The sequence below is a fragment of the Lacerta agilis genome, chromosome Z (genome assembly GCF_009819535.1).
Source record: "Lacerta agilis isolate rLacAgi1 chromosome Z, rLacAgi1.pri, whole genome shotgun sequence".
NCBI classification, from domain to species: Eukaryota; Metazoa; Chordata; class Lepidosauria; order Squamata; family Lacertidae; genus Lacerta; species Lacerta agilis.
In genome coordinates, this window is record NC_046331.1 from 29,788,345 (window position 1) to 29,807,265 (window position 18,921).

The 18,921-nt window shown below is 45.2% G+C and overlaps 1 protein-coding gene across 1 annotated transcript in view; it reads right to left on the reverse strand.

Moving 5' to 3' along the window:
* The window catches only part of MID2 (midline 2), a 187,404-nt gene extending 168,772 nt beyond the window's left edge, over positions 1–18,632 (reverse strand). Inside the window, exon 1 of the mRNA XM_033137146.1 lies at positions 18,308–18,632. The gene's annotated coding sequence lies outside the window, so the exon portion shown is untranslated. The remainder of the gene's footprint in view (positions 1–18,307) is intronic.
* Between the last annotated feature and the right edge of the window lie 289 nt (positions 18,633–18,921).

Here is an 18,921-nt window from a genome sequence, read left to right on the forward strand (position 1 = left end):
GGAAAAGACCCTGGTGTTGGGAAAGATTGAGGGCACAAGGAGAAGGGGATGACAGAGGATGAGATGGTTGGACAGTGTTCTCAAAGCTACTAACATGAGTTTGACCAAACTGCAGGAGGTAGTGGAAGACAGGAGTGCCTGGCATGCTCTGGCCCGTGGGGTCATGAAGAGTCGGACACAACTAAATGACTAAACTGCAAACAAATGGCCTTTTAAACTATGGGGGCATTCTCTTCACTTGTTACTATAGTATGCATGTTTGTGTTTTTATATTGTAATCCGTCCTGTGATCCTCAGATGAAGGGAGGTATAGAAATTTCATAAATAATAAATATAAATACATATTTTTATATTTAAAAAAACGACACACACCCCCAACGCAGGGAGAAAATATGCAGCTGGGGCCATGGCTACTCTTTCTTAAGAATGACACCATATATCTCTACAATAATGCTTACAAGAGAGCAGTGTATAACTTCATTGATCCATGGGGAAGTGATGTCTTTTGGCAACTAGCGTTGCCATCCAATCTGTAACCTCTCCATTAATGATTTTACCATCAATTGTGGAGAGAACACAGCCTGGAAAAAAATCGACCCTTCTTCCCCTCCTAGCCTATAATTCCTGTTTTCTGCTCAGCTGCCTACATAGTTCAAAATCTGAATTACTTAGCAAGATCATTTGTTTTTCTGGGGAAATTGTCAATGGGTTCTTGTTTTGAAGAGCTTTCTCAATTCATTTTGCATGAAAGAAATATATGAAGGTGTGTGCATGAGAACTGAGAGGGAGAGGAATAATATACACGAGTGTGTGTGTGTGTGTGTGTGAGAGAGAGAGAGAGAGAGAGAGAGAGAGAGAGAGAGAGAGAGAGACGGAAAAACATAAAGAGAAAGATTAATGCTCTGTCCATTTCCAAGTTTTATGCACTGGTAGTTTGTCAAAAATGCACAAGGTCACTCCAGTACTGGGTGGGGAGAAGAATCTAAAAAAAGCTTTCAATTTCACTGTATCTTTGGAAAATTTCTTCAGTACTTTTAATGATGAATAATTATGAGTAATAATTATTGAAAAATAATTAAGGCAAGCCTGTATGATCTGTGTGGAACCCAGCCAAGCAACCAATGGCTTTTCAAAGCCCCTTGTCAGCATCATTTGATGCCAGCCAAGACCTATGACCCAGTAGGGGGCCCATTGCCAAATCTTGGAGCCCTCCGCCCCGCTGCTGGTGCTCCTCGCAGTTGCTATCTGTTTTAGAGCTGTGCTAAAAAAAAAATTATCCTGCATTTTCCCCAACTATCTTCCTTCAATGAATTGAAGGTCGGGGTGCAAGTGCATTTGGAGATTATCGACGCAAACACACAGAGAGAAATTTGGTGAATTTCTCATGTGTGGAGTATGTGGCTATTACTGTGATTGCTATACTTTTGAGGTGGCCAAGGGATGTTAGCAAGTCCCCTTTCTTTCTTTCTTTCATTCATTCTCCAAATGATCTCACACTCCAATTAAAGTCCAGGGGTAGACAGGAACTCCTGCCATGGGGCTTTTTCAGATCAGGACCTGATCTGGGCAGCCGAGGAAGCTGCAGAGTGCCAGAGAAATGTTCACTGGAAAGAAAGCAAGAGCGTGTGATGCACACACAGCAGTCTCTGTCACCTTGCAACAATACAGCGCATTCAAAACCCTGCACTGACCAGAAGGCTAAAGAAAAATTGAAAATTTCCCAGAGAGAATGAGGCAGAAAAATGTCTTCTTCGCAGTGGAAGAAAGCTTTTGAGAAATTGGATGACAGGTTTTGGCGCAGCACCGGTCTATTTACCTGCCCTCTTAGAGCAAGCAGTGAGAGATGCTAGAAAAAGGAGCAACAATCTCCACGCACTAAGGATTTACAGAATTACAATGAAATCAGAAACAGGTGTGGAAACTGCCAGTGTTCGCTTCTTCATTCCACATCTGGTACAGAAATCAATACAGCAAATATAATTAGTCTTCATGGTTTTTGCTTTCAGGATAAAATAATAATAATTGATTATGTCACTCCCCAATTTGCATAGTGTTCCTTCTGCGCTGAAATTAATGGGGTGGAATAACATGACGGCAATGTAACCTGCCTAATTGATGTAATCAATCACAGAAATTACGTAAACTATGTAATTTCACTACCGTGGACAATGAGACAAATAATGGGATTTTTGGCTGAAGATGAACTGTAGCAGAACAGAAGCGACACTGCATGCAATGAATACAGGACAGAAAAGGAAGTGATCCCTACCACACACCTTGACTTGTTCCTCTGCGAATTGGTGCAGATTTGGCTAGGGGGAAAGGCAAGCAGATGTACAGTCACAAGAGTCACAAGGAGGATGTGTGGACACACTCAGGGAAGGAGACACCACTGATAACTGCTTCCCCTAGACCCTGTCTCCCCTCCCCATACAAATTGTAGATCCTGTACTGCCACTTCATTGTGCCCTTGAACTCGTGCTGTCCCAACCAAGGACATGGGAACAGTACCCAGCGCAGCAGCAGAGGTGGGTTATGAAGTTTAAGATAGAAGTTTGAGCATCTAAACTTCTAGTCAGGCAACATACCAAGGCCTCGATCTGACCCCCCCAAAAAAGATGTTATCCCCAAGCAGGGTCACCTGTTTTCAGCCAAGGAAGTCACTCATCAGTCAATGCCGGAAGCGTAGCAGTGCAGGTACGCTTCATGACAATCCCCTTAGCTTCTAAGACTACACAATAATCAGAAGGAAGAAAAGCTGGAAAAAGATAATAATAACAATAACATTTATTTATTAAGAAGAAGTTCCCGCAAAAGAAGAATGGATATGGAATATGCAGAAATGGCAAAACTTACTGGGGGGGAAAAGAAATCAAGATGACAAATGTTTTATAAAAGAATGGAAATGGTTTATTGAATATGTACAAACAAGCTGTAAACAGGTTAGAACATTGGCAGGATTATTGTAATAACCTGCAGTTTCATAACAGCATATATTTAAAGCAGATGAATTAATGAACAAATTAATTTGGATATGCAGGAAAATATTAAAAATAAATTTAAGGAACCGCAGAAAGAGGGGGAAGGAAGTGAAGTTTTGAAACGTTAAAATGACTGTAAGATTCTCGAAATGTATAAAACTGAAAATCTCTCCAAACTAAGTCAGAAGACGTTTTCCTGAAGAAAAACAAGCAGGCCTTGCGAGGAGCAGAACCAAACCTGCCTGCCAGACCCTCCCTCCCTGAAACACCGCAGCCAACTTGGCTTGGCAAATGGAATTCCTCACAGCTTGTTCCCTTATCCTTTTTTGTACAGGGCAGGCCCCAGCATGTTAGAAGCAACAGGCAGAGGGGAAAGTTTCTGAGCAGTGTGTCACACACTTTCTAGCCACTGAGGGTTTTTCCTTAAAAGTTCTGGCACAAACATCACCGCTCCAGAGGAAGCAAAACCAGGCTTGCATTTTGCCTGTGTGTCAGATTCTCACAGAAAGGAACCAAAATAAGCCAGCTCTCAAGCAAACCAATAAAAAGGAGGGACACTTCACAGCCTTTTGACTAAATGAGCTTTCAATGTTTACATATAAAGTTTAGGAGAGAGACAATGTGAGCAAACGCTACTCCAGGGAGTGTTGCCTTGGAAGAATTTGAGAGGCTCTAAAGTGGGAGCTTTAAGTACTTGTCAGATGCCTGAGCATAAACAAAATGCTCTCATGCAGACCAGAGAGAGTGTTAATCTCCATCTTACAACAGCGACAAGGGCCACCTGCTGTCACTCCAGGCCCATTCTGGGAAGCCCAACACAAGCGATGTGTAGAGCAGTCTGTGTTCACCCAAAGTTCCTCCAGCTCATCTTCTGCATAGAAATGATTTCCTCAGAGTTTGGTCTTCCTCCGCCCTTCTCGGCCACGAACTGCACTCGCTGCCACTAATCAGCTTCCATGTTCAAAGTGTAGCAGCTTAGCATACAAAGTTCTGAATGAAACTTGGAGCCGGGTTACATGAAACCACCTGCCCCCTGCAGAGGCCTTACCCTCCAGAGATCACTTAAATCATTTGTGGAAATTCCCCTCACAAAACCACACTCCAAAAAATATCATAGAGTGGTGAACCAGAAATTGGCATTTTCTGCTATTGCCCCTGTACTATAGAACCCCCTTCCTCTCGTCATATGCTACAAGCAACAAACAACCTTCACTTGCTTCAGATGTTTTGTAAAGGTTTGTCTTTTTGCCCAGGCCTTCCCTGCTCCACAACATCAGACCCTGTTTTTATTTGTTTGAATTCCCTGAATTCCTGGGTTGCATCCAACAAATTTTAACTCGGAGCAGACCCACACATCATAAAAACTTGCTTTTTACCAGGGCTTCGGACCCTTAATTTAATGAGTTTTGGGTACTTGTGTCCTCTCTTAGTTGGGCACAATCTGTAAGACCTGTCTCTTATTTGTATAGATGTTTTTAATTAGGTTTTTTTTTTAATCAGCTGTGGTTGTCGTAATGGGTTTCAGTCTGAATTTCTGGTGTTAGATTGAAAGCTGCCATTGGCCATGGTTCTCTAAGGGTGCAGACTGGCATTGCTGTATACCTGGTGCCTCTATAGTAACTGAAAGCCCTCTGTACTCTGCATTGGAAGTCAGACTAGAAAACGCAGTTCAATTTAAGTCCATAGGAAAGAGCCCGACTTATGTCATGCTTAGAGCAGACCCACTGAACTTAAGGAGATGTAAGGAAAGTTTTGGTATTTCTCATGGAAAAGGGCAAGTTGTGGTCTCTACCTGCATTTAAGACTGCATAATAGGACAAACGTTATAATAATCATAAAGAAGAAAGTATAGATGAATATACACAACCATGAAATTCTGCACTGTAATGACTTACAGACAAACTCATTTTGTTACTGAATCTCATGGGTGGGAGACCCTCAAGCCGCTGAAAGCAGCCCTGCAGGGCTCTCCATCAGGCCCTCAGGACTGTTCCCAGGTCATGACCAGTCACAGTCCAAGCTTCCTATCCCCCTCAATGGCGCACCCTCTACAACAGCTCTGGCTACAATTGTGGATAATGCCTCTTGCTTGTCTGGATGAAAGAAAAGAGGTGGCGGGTTGAGTGCATGTAGAAATCTCATATGGGGGGGGGGGGGTAACTGGAACATGTATGAAGATAAGAGTCGCACCTCTTACTCTGCCCAGTTTTACATCTGGTGCCACCTATTTTTGTCACAAAGACCCCAAAAGGTCATCCATGAGGGGATAAGCTGTTTGGGCTTTAAAAAAAAAAGGAGATTCCCCACCCCTGAGCATCTGTGGCCCTTTCCCAGACAGCATGGCCAACTGTCAGGGATGATGTGAGATGTATGGGACATCCACATCAGACACTTAAAGGTGATTCAACACATTAATGACTTCCTCCCAAAGAATCCTGGGAACTACAGTGGGGACTGCAGCTCAGTGAGGCTGAAACTACTGTTCCCATTTAAACTGCTTTAAATGTATGGCGTGGATTTGCCTGTTCTCCAGCAACATCTGGAGAACCACAGGTTTTGTAACATGCTAGCTTAATATTAAACAAAAAACAAAAAAAACCCGAAACCCCACCCAAATATGTCCAGTATTGAGGATTCTCCAGCAGGATGCAACAGTCTTGATTTAAATAAGCACGTGACTACCTCCAAATCTTCATCAAGGATCATATATTTCTAGCATTCAAGCAGTACAGCTTTGGGAGTCATAAGCACATCATATCCAGCAATAACTTTATGCCCAATGCCATAAAGCAGAGCTTTCCAAACTGTGTGTCGCGACATGCTTGTGTGTCGGCTGCAGTGTGTAGTGGTGTCACGCAAATGCTCCCAGTGCTCCTCCCAGGAATGGAAAGGGGTTAGTTTAACCTCTGGTTTGTTAGTAAAACTGAATTCCTGTGTCGTGAAATGATGCATGTCTAAAAAGTGTGTCACCAACATGAAAAGTTTGGAGAGCTCTGCCATAAAGAGTAGAATTACTTCCAGTTCACCCTAAAGGAAGCAGTTCTCATTATGGTGAACTGGAAACCCTTGAGGATAGAGGCTGAGCAAGCCTCACCATGGTCATGACCCAACCGGGCAATTATTATGCTCTTAAGCAAGAATATCTCAAAACAGAATTGTCACCCCTTAACTAATCCTGCACATGCACTCCCGGTGAATAATGCAGACTGGAAGACCACATTGATTTATTTTTAAAGTAGACTGTGAGATTAAAGTCAACCCACCACCGCTCTACAACAAGGAGAGAAGAACTCTCATATCACTTGTAGTGAAAGAGCTGGAGATCTATTTCTGTATGCAAGAGGAACGTGGGCAGCGCAGACAGTAAAGTATGCCCCATGAATAACCCATTGCAGAAATATTCAGGACCATTATTAGCCTTTCCAGTTGCCTGTGAATGCTGTATTAATTAGCTGCTCTTGGTCACCAAAATATTATTGGCAGAACTGAAAACCAGTTTTCAGGGTTATGCATCTGATGCATTATTTAAAAGACCCAGAAAATAATAGTATCAGTTCTCAACAATGTTCAGATTTCATCTGCAATACTCCCTCTGTTGTTCTAGTCATTGCAGTTCAGTGTGGTGACAAGCTACTGCATTCACACAATAAGCCAGAGGACCTAGCTTACCATGATTTATCTGGAGAAACAGCATACCCGTGCAGGATTCTTGATCACTCTTACTTTGCTCCTCTTCTGCAAGCAGGATAAATAAATCAAGAAGCGCTGTGACAGCACTGTGACAACAGTATTGCAGAATGAACTGCCCATTGAAATGTGAAATGCCCCACCTATATTGGCATGCCACCAGTTTCTGAAGATACACCTGTTTATACCGGCGTTCCCTTGATCTCTTGACCCAAGTTTCCTGTTTTAATTGCTGTGCTGTTTTAATGTTTCATTGCATTTTAAAATCATGGATATTTACACTGTAAATGGTTTAATGGGGTTGTTTTATTGTTCCTTGGAACTGGTATATTATTTAATTATTCCATTTTTGAACACCATTGTGCAATTGTCTTTTATGTTTTGTAAGCCATTTAGAAGCAGTTTTGGCATTAAACGGTATATTAATTAATTATATCTGAACCAGGATCACGGTTTGCTGCTCTCCGAAGTCATGATCAGGAAGCCAATAAAAGCCATCAACAGCTTACTTGAAGGACTGCCTTATTCCATTTACACCCTTGTGCAAATTAATTGAAACAAACAATGTAGTTTATTGTACAAAACTCACATATACGTACATTAGTAATGAATATGACCTCCGCTATTTTTAAGCAACATCTGAACACGGTCTGGCATGGAGTCTACTAGTTTCGAACAGTCACTGTTGATTTTCGGATCCCTGTACCACACTTGAATCAGTGCCTGAATGAGCTTCTCCATAGTCATACAGTCAACAGCACGGAGGCGACTTTTGCATATAGCCCACAAATTCTCAATGGGATTTACGGCTGGGGAATTCCCTGGCCAATCAAGTACCTGTATTTGCTGCTCTGACATGAATTTCTTCACCACCTTCGATGTGTGACAGTGGGCTAGGTCCTGATGCAGTATCCCAGTACCGCCAGGATACCTCTTTTCCAGCTCTGGAATAACTCTCTTTCATAGAACCTCAATATATTGTGGCAAGCGCATCATTCCTTCTATTGGCTGCAGGCTTCCAACACCATAATGATCAGCTGACTTTTCGTGTTTGTTTTGAGTACAGGGTTACGAGCAAGATAGAAAACATGCTTTGTTTCAATTAATTTGCACAAGGGTGTATGCCCTATCATCCATTTTGATCTGTGGAACTATGGAAGAGCGAAATGCTTGTTCCACACTTGCAATTAATCAATCAATCCCTTAGAGTGGCAACCTCTATGCTCTGGAACTCCCTGCCAATTGATATTAGGCAGATGCTTTAGTTGTACCTTCTTCAGCACCTGCTAAAAATCTTTTTCTTTAGGCAAGCCTTCCCAGATTTATTAGATATATTTGTTTCAAAACTGCTGGTTTTATCTATTCCTGGGTACTTTGTATGTGAATTTGTTTTTCTATATTATCAGTCTCGTTAATCAGTATTTCAGGTTTTTGTATGCCAGCAGCTTAGAAGGTTTCATTAAGATATATATAAACCTTGTATTTTACAATACTGCAGGATGAGCCTTTTTAGTCAATACTGTTGTTTTATCCTGTTGAAGTTGTTATTCTGTGGTTTGTATCCAGCGCTAGTTCTGCTCAAAGTAGACCCATGGAAATTAATAGACATGGAAACATTATCTGCAGTAAGTAACATAAATAAATAAATAAATAAACAAACAAACAAACAAACAAACAAACAACAAACAAACTATAAACCATGTCCTCTGGTTGACTAGCAACCATGTCTTCTTAGAGAATGATAAACCACAACCCTGGTTAAGGCGTAATTGGAGCAAAGACTTATTAGTTTCTTGATCTGCTTTGCATGAAGGCAGGAACAAAGTGGGAGAGATTGGCAGCCTGCACTAGCACACTGCCCACGCCAGATAAGCCAGCAGGTGTGTTGTACCAGCAGGTACAAATGCAGCCAGCATCTGAAGTCCTCCAGCCCAGCTAACCACAATCCTGTAGCTACAGTCCACACCATGGGAGCAAATATAAGGTTTGGAAGCTAGGGAATGTGACCATTTTCTGCCAGCCTCAGCAGAATTTCACCTGTGAAGTGCAAGAAGCAATCCCAGCTGCACTAAATTGGTTCTAATGGGATTATATAAAATGGTTGGGTTTTACATCCCTAGTGAAATACAGGGAAGTGTTTACGCAGGGAAATATTACTGTACAAACAGCGAAAACCTATCACAAATATATGTATTTGTGGTATCTCTTTACTGGCTTAATCCAGAATGGCTTTTCTTGCTTTTAGCACCACGCTGGCTTTCATCAGCACAAGCTTCTTACTGCGAAAATATAACCATTGTTCCGCTCACACTGGGCAAGCAAAAAAAAAAACAATTCTTTCTGCCTATAAATGGCTGTGCAGTGCGGTTTGAATGGATGAGGGCTGAGTTCTGCTTTGTGCACATGGTGAAACCGTTACGTGATTATTTGTGTGAGATCCAGATTTACGGCAAAGCTTTCGAAAGCACGTTAAACAGAAGCAGGGAAATGTAGTTATAGGACAAAGAGGGAAGGAAGGCCTGCACAGAAAATCATCACACACCTTGAGGACAGCAAACGGCAATTCACCCAACCCTGAGAGTCAAAGTTTTGAACCTCTCTGCATTTTAATTTAACACAGAAGCTCCATCATCAGCGTGATAAAGCCCTCAGTTAATTTGTCTTCCTCCTGTATCAGGATGCAAACAAAGCACTATCCTCTCAAATTACTCAACATAGTACAAACTTGGTCTCTGCACCAAAAGTGCAAACAAAGAGCTGCAAGTGAAAAAGGTATCAAAGAAAGCTCTCTGGAAGCTGCTGTCATTCAGTGATAAGCCTGCATGTGAGAAATCAGCCTTCGAATGGCTTCTGTTTGCTTCAATGCATGGCTGTTGCCAGCCTCCTTTTACGCCACTGATTCCAAGGCATTCCAATTTTTAGCCATCCTGGCTTGTACTTTTACAATTAGATCTCTCTCTCTCTCTCTCTCTCTCCCCCCGCACCCCGCCAAACACACACCCTCTGCCTGACTTTATTAAAAGGCGATTTTCTAGACCATTAGCAGCAGCACAGCCTAGCTAATACAGCTGCAAAATAGAGAATCAATGAGTGGACTCTGCGATTAACTTTGCTATTAAAAATGAATTTCAGTTCGTTAAAGCAGCTCACAAGCCTATGAGAGCCAGACAGGTATGCTTAATCCTTTGCAGCAATGAAAGGAGATAAGGTGCAGTCAATCTCCAATGAAGACTGCATCACTGAGGATGCCTGAAGGGACAGAAAAGAACTTCCAGGGGAAAAGACATGCCTACTAAAGAGATGTAACATCCGTCCAGAGCGGCAGGTCTGGAACGCTGGAATCTGCCCTGCACCAAGTCAGACCACTGGCCCATCTAGCATAGTATTGTCTGCACTGAGTAGCAGCAGTTTTCCAGGGTGTCAGGGCAGAGGTCTCCCCCAGCCTTACCTGGAGGTGCCAGGGATTGAACCTGGACCTTTTGCATGCAAAGCAGATGCTCTGTCACTGAGCTACAGCCCTTCCTGAGGTCTGCAGTGAGAGCTCTGTAAATCAAGGCAAGCCATCAAGGATGGCCATCTGTCACAGATGCTTTAGTTGAGATTCCTGCATTGCAGGGGGTTGGACAAGATGACCCTCAGGGTCCCTTCCAACTCTACAATTCCATGAATCTATGGCTCATTAATGCTACTGCCTTGAGCATCCCTCTACTGCTTCACTACATCTGTGATCAGTTTTCCCCATGATCTTGATCACCAATGCCGTGCCTGCAGGCACATATGAGCCCATAGAGGCCTTAGCTGGTGCCTGCAAGGTGTGTCCGCCCCCCCCCCCCACAACACACACTTAATTTAGGCTTGACCGAATCATTCTCTTATAGACAATAAAGTAGGTTGCAGTGGCTTGCAACAGTAGTTACTTCTAAAAACAACTCTGGAAAATGCCTTTTTTATGCAGCTTTCTCTATACAGTACTGTATTCCAAAGCTTTCTGCTTGGTGTGTTAACCATATTATTGCTTTATTTTGTAATAGGCCTTTATATTTTGGTCATGCATATAAGGCGGCATAAAATAATATTGTTAATAAATAAATAATCGAGCAGTAATACACAGAATCGGGGCCTGAATCTTTCAATAGAAAGAATCCTTTACAATATCAAGAGACCTTGGCCTTAGGCAGGTGGGAAATAAAACAAACAAACTTTATTGGCTGTTTGTTTGTTTGTTTGTTAATAAGATTTCCTACTTGCTAGGAGCCCAGGGCAGGTTACAACAATGTAACAACACAATACTAAAATCAGTTAAATGGGATGACACAGCTCAGTTAGTTAGAGGGTGGTGCTGATAACACCAAGGTTGCAGGTTCGATCCCTGTGTGGGACAGCTGCATATTCTATGGTTCTATGATCTACCACATAAAGAATAGGGTGAATCCTATTAAAAAAAAAAAACCATACAATTCTGATTTGTGATACTGAAGCAACTAAACAGTTGGGATTTTCCCATCTCTGGACTGACTATTTGGGGGTTCTTAATAACAAGCCAAGCTGAATTTATCTTCGGTGCCCCAAGTAGCTTTTCAATGTCCTCCAGAGAAATGCATGGGGGCAGGAGAGGTAGGGCACCCATATCTCTCTGGCTGTTTACCATCTACAGATTGCCACCCCTAGGGTTGCTGCCTGGAAAGCCTCAGTTTGGATCTAAGTAACATATGCAAGCTTTTTGTTGCAGAGCACCTGCCAGGCCCCTTTGACTACCTGCTAACTGGGAAGAGCCACAGCTCAGAGGCAGACTATCTGCAGAAGGTCCTTGGTTCAGTTCCCAGCATTTCCAGATTGGGTTAGGAATATCCTCAGTCAGAAGCCTGGAAAGCCAACTGTCAGTCAGCATGCAGAGAAAGAAAAGGGAACCTCACAGAATGCAGACCCTCAAGTTCTTCTATCTGGCCCTTGAATGCTGAGGGTGCTTTTTAGTTGCTCAGATGATAGAGAGTACACAAATGCATGCAGAAACTAGCTGACTGTACAAAGCTTGAAAATATTAATTTACTTACTTACTTACTTACTTACTTACTTATTAAATCCATCCCAAAGCAGCCCAAGCTAGCAAAAAAACAGGCGACAAAACAACTTTAAAACATCTTTAAAACAATTCCAATGCAGATGAAGACTGGGAAAGATCTCCACTTAAAAGACTTGTTGAGAAAGAGGAAGGCCTTCAGTAGGGTGCAGGAAAGGCAGGAGAGATGGTACCTATCTAATCTTCAAGCAGAGGGACTTCCTCAGGGCAGGTGCCGCAACACTTAAAGCCTGATGAGGAATGGTTATCAGTAGGAGGTCCTCTCACCTGCAGAGTGCAGGGATAAATTGGGCATAAAAGGGTTGAGTCACTATTTCAGCTATCTTGAAAGTTCACGTCTTTCGCTGTGCGACTGTTGCCTCTGACTCTGATCTCACCACTGGCAGGTGGCCCCCAGAAGGTTGCACAGAAGCTGAAAAGGGTTTTGCACTCCAGTAGATGCGGGTGGCGCTGTGGTATAAACCACTGAGCCTAGGGCTTGCCAATCAGAAGTCGGTGGTTCGAATCCCCGCGACGGGGTGAGCTCCCTGCTCCTGCCAACATAGCAGTTCGAAAGCACGTCAAAGTGCAAGTAGATAAATAGGTACCGCTCTGGCGGGAAGGTAAATGGCGTTTCTGTGCGCTGCTCTGGTTCACCAGAAGCGGCTTAGTCATGCTGGCCACATGACCCAGAAGCTGTCGGCGGACAAATGCCGGCTCCCTTTGCCAGTAAAGTGAGATGAGCACCGCAACCCCAGAGTCGTCCGCGACTGCACTTAACAGTCAGGGGTCCCTTTACCTTTACATGGAGCTCAGGAGTAATCTTTCTTACTGGAGGATTTGCGTTCTCTGGGTGCAAAATCTTACTGTTTTATTGTCTCTGCACACAGCTCCGGTGAAGATCTGTGACAGGCACAGGGATGCAACTGGTGTCATAAAGCAAAGGGGAGAAGATTCAATCTTTCTCTGCAACACTCACATTTAAAAACAGATGCCAATGTTCAATTGCCGAGACCTGAGCAATGCTGTGCGTAGCACCCACGCTGGCCTTTCTGTGTGGGTGCAACCGTCCACAAAGCCTATTTTCACAAGCACCTGTGAGCCTGGAAGCCAGAAAGAAAATGCTAGCCTATCCTGACTCCCAGAGGCTCTGGCTTGCAGCAAAGCTAGTTGTGTGCCTTCACCGTGTACACAAAGCACAACTCACAGTGCACCCTTACAAGTCACACTAAGAAAGGATTCCTTCCAGTAGCACCTTAGAGACCAACTAAGTTTGTTATTGGTATGAGCTTTGATGTGCATGCACACTTCTTCGGATTATTAGTTGCACATCAAACACCTCTCCCAGCACACAGCAGTATGTGTACACAGTGCACTCACCAGGAAATGAAGGTGCAGAAATTCAGCATGGGGCAGTCTTTTTCCACATCTTTTCTTACTGCCACAAAAGGATTGTGGCAGATACCATCACAGGGGCCTTCAAAAGATCTGGGTGAGTGTACCCTATCCCTGACATCTATGGATGATTGCAGTGCCAGATTTCCTTTCCCCACATTGGCATGCATCTATTCCCACCCACCCATCTGCAGGCTTCAAGTTCCCAAGTTATGTTTTTGTGCTGTGCATGCAAGACACAGCCATAAACACATACGGGAAGCTCAGACCTCTGCCTTCCCTACTGGGTTTTCTGCTCATTAATCAGCACAAATTAATGGAGCTGTTCGTTCAAACAGAATAAGCCAGAGCCCTCATTAAGCCAGAAGTGTATGAGTGTTCTCTAGGAGAAAAAAAAATTAAGAAAACAAAATACTAACTCATGCTGCAGCCAGGCTTACAAATCAAGGAACTGGGGAGGGCAGGGCTGTGGTCCACACCCAATCTTCTCTGTCATTCAGGGAATTGCAAGGGGCTTGAAAGATCATCTGGCTCAAATGTCTACTGGCTTCAAAATCAGCACAGAAGACAATATCTTCTCAGCTGGGGAGCATGGCCTGAGCCATTTATTTATTTTTTTGCCACAATACAACACTAAACTAGGCAATTCCAAGAAGACTTTTGAGAAGCTACCACAGCTCAGTGGCAGAGCACAAGATTTGCATGTAGAAGGTCTCAGGTACAACCCTGAGCATCTCCACTTAAAATTTTAAATGGAAGTTTAACCTCAGGAAGGAATTTACATCAGAATCCACTTATGCAAGAAGAGTTTTGCATTGAAACCCCTGCTAAACTGAAGGGGGTGGAAATGTCTCCATTTTAGCAGTGCCTTGCACCTGACATCATCAGGTGACTGACAGGTGGGCACGGCAATCGTGAGTGAGCATTTCATCCCAGGTGCCTCCAGTCCAAGTTCAGTCCTCCTCCCCACTACATCACAACAGCTTCTGCCAGCCTTGGTGACCCCAACCAAAGTCTGACAGGGAAGGAAAAGAAAAAGGTGGTATCTGCATTGAAATCATTCTGAAACATATCCAATTCTACCTCGAACCTAGCGGGCTTCTTTGCTTCTGCTTCCCCCATAAGAAGACTATCCTCAGAATCTAACACCCAAGAAGCCATCAAGGAGAGAAGCTAGAAGGTTTTAAACAGCCAGCCCGCCCCAGAGGCTGCTATTATGGCTCTGGGTTCCCATACAGATTCATCTTCAGCAGGGATGGGGGAACTGCAGTCATCTGGATCAGAGTTTCCCAAACTTGGGTCTCCATCCGTTTTTGGACTACAACTCCCATCATCCCTAGCTAGCAGGACCAGTCATCAGGCATGATGGGGATTGTAGTCCAACAGCAGCTGGAGGCCCAAGTTTGGGATTACAAATCCCACCATCCCAGACCACTAGCTATGGTGGCAGGGTCTGGTGTCCAACAACAGCTGTAGGGCCACAGGTTCCCCATTCCCCGATCAACAAATGCAAGGCCATTAGCACCATGAGTGGAGCCATTATGGGAAGCCAAAATGAAGAAAAGCTTGGCTTTGCCTGAAAATCTAAATATACTTCACCAAAGAAAAAGTAGTGCTCTGGGGAACTCCCACCACTCCAAGTCAGAATTCACTCCACAGCTTCATTTGGAGCTTGATCTTCAGCAAATAGTGAGATTCGACATGTATCAGCAGAAAACACCATTATTATTATTTTTTTCAAGTGTAACCAGAAGCACTCACAATCAAGAGCATTAGTCTCTCCTGGAAAATCCAGGACCTGGAAACCACAGCCTGGAGGGAACTGTCAGTAAATCTTGCCTCAGGCTTGTCAGTACTGCATGAGGTTCCACTTTATTTCCTGGGATAATTCAGTCTTCCCCCATCAAAATTGACCAAAAGCCCCGCTAGGGACCAGAAGCATTTCTTTACAACCCTGCCTGATTGAGCAAATCAACTGCCTCGAGCTGGGAGCACACAACTGCCAAGGCAGAACAGGCGTATTATACCATCTGCTGTTGACATGACAGTCCCGGGTCTTTAAATAGCCAAGGGTCAACCACAGGAGCTCAGAAAGCACGCATATCCATCCCAAGGCACAGGCGTGCAATAGCAGCACACAAGACCCATCCAGCTGTCACCTCGCCCATCCCTGTCAGCCAAGCAAGGGGGTTTCCATCTACTTGGCAAAGGGAATTGTTCCAAGAGAGATGTTGCAAATGAAGGACCGTAGCTCAGTGGCAGAGGACCTGCTTTGCAGGTAGGAGGTCCCTGGTTCCATCTCTGGTGTGTCCAGGTAGGACTGGAAACAGTTCTATTCTGAAAACCTATACAGTTGCTGCCAGTCAATTCAGACAATACAATAGCTGGAAAGACCGATGGCCTGACTTGGTATAAGACAGCTTCCTATGTCCCTAAGAATACTTATCAATAGCAACTTTTTTATTTTTTAAAAAAGAAGGTTTGCTAAACAACTTATCCCAGAAACCCTCACTGAGAGACTTGCTTTTGCCGCAGACCTGACTCTTTCATGAAAAGTAGAGGGAGCATCTCAGGATACACTATGAAAAAAAGTGACTCTACTTGCTGCCAGAGTTATAAAGATAATTCTCTGGAAGTACACTGGTCTTTGCTAATTTCCGCAGCTGATAGAATGGCAACCTTTCTCCAGCTCTGTTCTGTTTCAGAAAAGGCAACATGAAAAATCTAACAGTAAATCTAATACAGCCTTTGTCAACCAGGTGTCCTCCAGATATATTGGTCCACAATTCACCACGGTAAGGGCTGGTGAAGAGCTACAGTCCAAAACATCTGGAAGACCCAGGTTGGCAGAGGCTAATCATACAGACACACCATTTTAAAGTTGTTCATAATCTTCCCCAGTGCCGCTTTAAGACTCCACCTGCCATCATAAAGGCTCCATGTAAAGGCAGCCACGGAGCAAAGCACTGGACACACGCTAGCCTATATCACTTGTACATCACAGCAGCAGCACAGCTTGCATTCTGGTTCCGATCAGTCAAAATAATTGTGAAATCACCCTTGAGCTTCAACAAGACTCCTAGCGAATGCTGCAGTTTGTGAAGACTCAACTCAAAAAATGCTTTTGGATCAGCAATGTTGCAGTGGGTGGGGAGTTAAGATGATGATGAAAGGATTCTTGTTAGGCCCTGGACCAAAGTTCAAATGCTCAGCACCAGCAACTCTCTGGACACTACACTCTTGAGGGATGCAAGGCAGTTTGAAGCTCGCAGAAATCTGTACCATATCCAGCTCCTTACAAGCCGCAGCTGCTATTTTGGACTGTGGAGTCCAAGTTAAGTCACCATCCACTGAAGACTGCAAATTCCAAACTTGTTGATGTAAAGATGTGATCAGGGAAGACAATGGCAAATTATATAAAGGCAATAGGGATTTGGGGGGGGTAGCACACTGAAACTCCCGCTCCTTACCTGCTGGGGTCAGGTAAGGCCACTGAGTGACAGAAAGAAGCTCTAACATGCAAACCTCTCTCCAAGCTTGCTGAATCTAAATAATCCAACAGCACACAGCATCTGAGCTGCAAACAATATCAGGGATTTCTGTCACTAAATGCTAATATAAAATGTGGAGTGAAACACATCACAGGTAAATATTTTGTTTCAAGCCTAAGTAAACCTGATAGCTTCGGAGATTTCCAGCTCTTAGGTTAAACCCTGAATATTCAGCACCGTATCAAGTTTTTGACTTAAGCCAACAGAAAACATGATATGTGCCGTTAGTCCAAGCAAAATCCCTAGAAGGCGACAGCTTAAATCTTCTCGATTGTCATCAAGCCACAGACCCAGAAATTGATTCTTCCAAAGTCCTCCACGACAGCCTCACACATCCACCGTGCTTTCCTCTGTCCAGACAGAAAATGCAGTGCCAAAGCAGAAAAAGAACCAGCTGTATAAACTTCAGCCCGACCTGAAAATTTCATATTGCCCAAAACTGCAGAATTTGGTTAAGCTGCAGTTCAGTTTGCTGCCCAAACCAGGAGAACAAGAATCTTAGACACCGTGGACCTTGCTTCAGTGACGCAACTGGGAACTTGCAAATGAAAGAGGACGGGATTAGATCTAAAGTGGGGAGGGCAGAGAAAGGATGCTGCAACCACATATTCTACTCAGGATGGAAAAAGGGGGAGCCCACTAGCTAAGGGTGGCAAGAGATGAAGCAAACCAGCAGATGCCGTGCAATTATTTTTCTCCACCACCCCTTCCAACTTCAGTGTCTCAGGCTAGCACCTGGGAGAGAAAACTTGTTTCAACTGGTGTTACCTGGCGGTGCACCTGCCCTCCTGCTAGGCTCTGCTGGCAGCTCCATTAATCCCTCCCTGGCAAACCACCCACAATATTGCTGCACTCCCAAGTGTCAGATATGCAGCTGGGAGAGAGCCAGAAGCATTCAGAGGTGGAACCACAGCCAGAAGGGAGCTCAGGGTCAGCAGGGCCATGGCTGGGGGCACACACCTGCCACCATGTCAGAAGTGCATAGGCACAAGTGTTCCAAAGTCTGCAGTGCCAAAGCTCTTTGGCAGAAAACTCAACTCTGCAAAATACTGAGGAAAATTCTGAAGGGGGGGCGGGGAGAGGGTTGCCCCTCTGCCAAAAGGCGGGGGCGCAGGTATGCAAGGCCACTTCACCCTCACATCCTTACACATCACAAAGCAGCACATCCACGCTCCAAAATACGCACTTCTCTACCTTTCAAACAGTGCAACCTGAAACTGACACCCTCCCTCCCCGCGCGCCGCCCTACTAGCCATTCCTGCAGACCGGTTGTTAACCCCTTCCTTCCCTCCGCTTCGCCCAAGCCAAATCCAAGTACTCACAACCCGTGGGAGCCGATCCTTCCCCGGCCCGCCTGGAGGAAACATACTTCCTCCGCTCTTGGTTATGCCCCCCTCAGTTAACCCCTTCTTGCCTGCACAAGAGGTTTAACACCTCTCCCCATCTCTGGAGTGGGCCCGCCAGTCGGCGACGCGCAGTCTTCCCCCCACCCCACTACCCCGCACGCCCTCCGCTCTTCTCTTGGGGCGATCGCCAGAGCGCAAAGGCCGCGCTGCGCGAGCCCTCTCGTCGGGGCAGCGACCACCGCCCGCCCGTCCAGGGCTCGTTCCCTCGGCGGCGGCGTCCTTTCTACTTACCAGCCGGTGCGAGGAATCTCCGCGCCACCGCCGCTGCTGCCGCCCGGCTGTCATCTTGCTGGAAGCGCGGAGAGGAGGAGGAGGAGCCGGCGCGGAGAGCGCGGAGCTGCCGGTCGGGAGCGTGTGCGGGAAGATAGGGAGAGAGGGAGGGAGGCGAGGCTGGCCCGGCCGAGGGGAGGAGAAAGGGAGGGCAGGAAGGAAGCCGGAGCCACAGCCGCGCACTCCTCCTCCTGCCCGCTGTTCCCTCCTCTTGGCCGGAGCGTCCCCCCGAGCAAAGGCGAGACGCAGACAGTCCACTTCCAAGCGCGCACCGGCCGACGGACAATGGCAGCAGGGCAGGGGAGCCGGCTGAGGGGCCGCCCTCCACGTGCTGGCTCTGTGGACGGCAGCCGTCGCTAGAGGGAGACCGCAAGAGGAGGAAGAGAATCAGCGGACCGTGAGCCCTTCGTCGCGGCGGAGGCGGCGACGCCAAATCCTAAATCAAACTCGCGTCGCATAATCAGTCGGTAGCATGACCTGGCGGAGGAGGCGGCCCCTTTTCATAATTACATATAAAGCCGGTCTCGTGGCACCTTTTAGAGACAAGCAAGATTCACCACTTTATGCCAGATGAA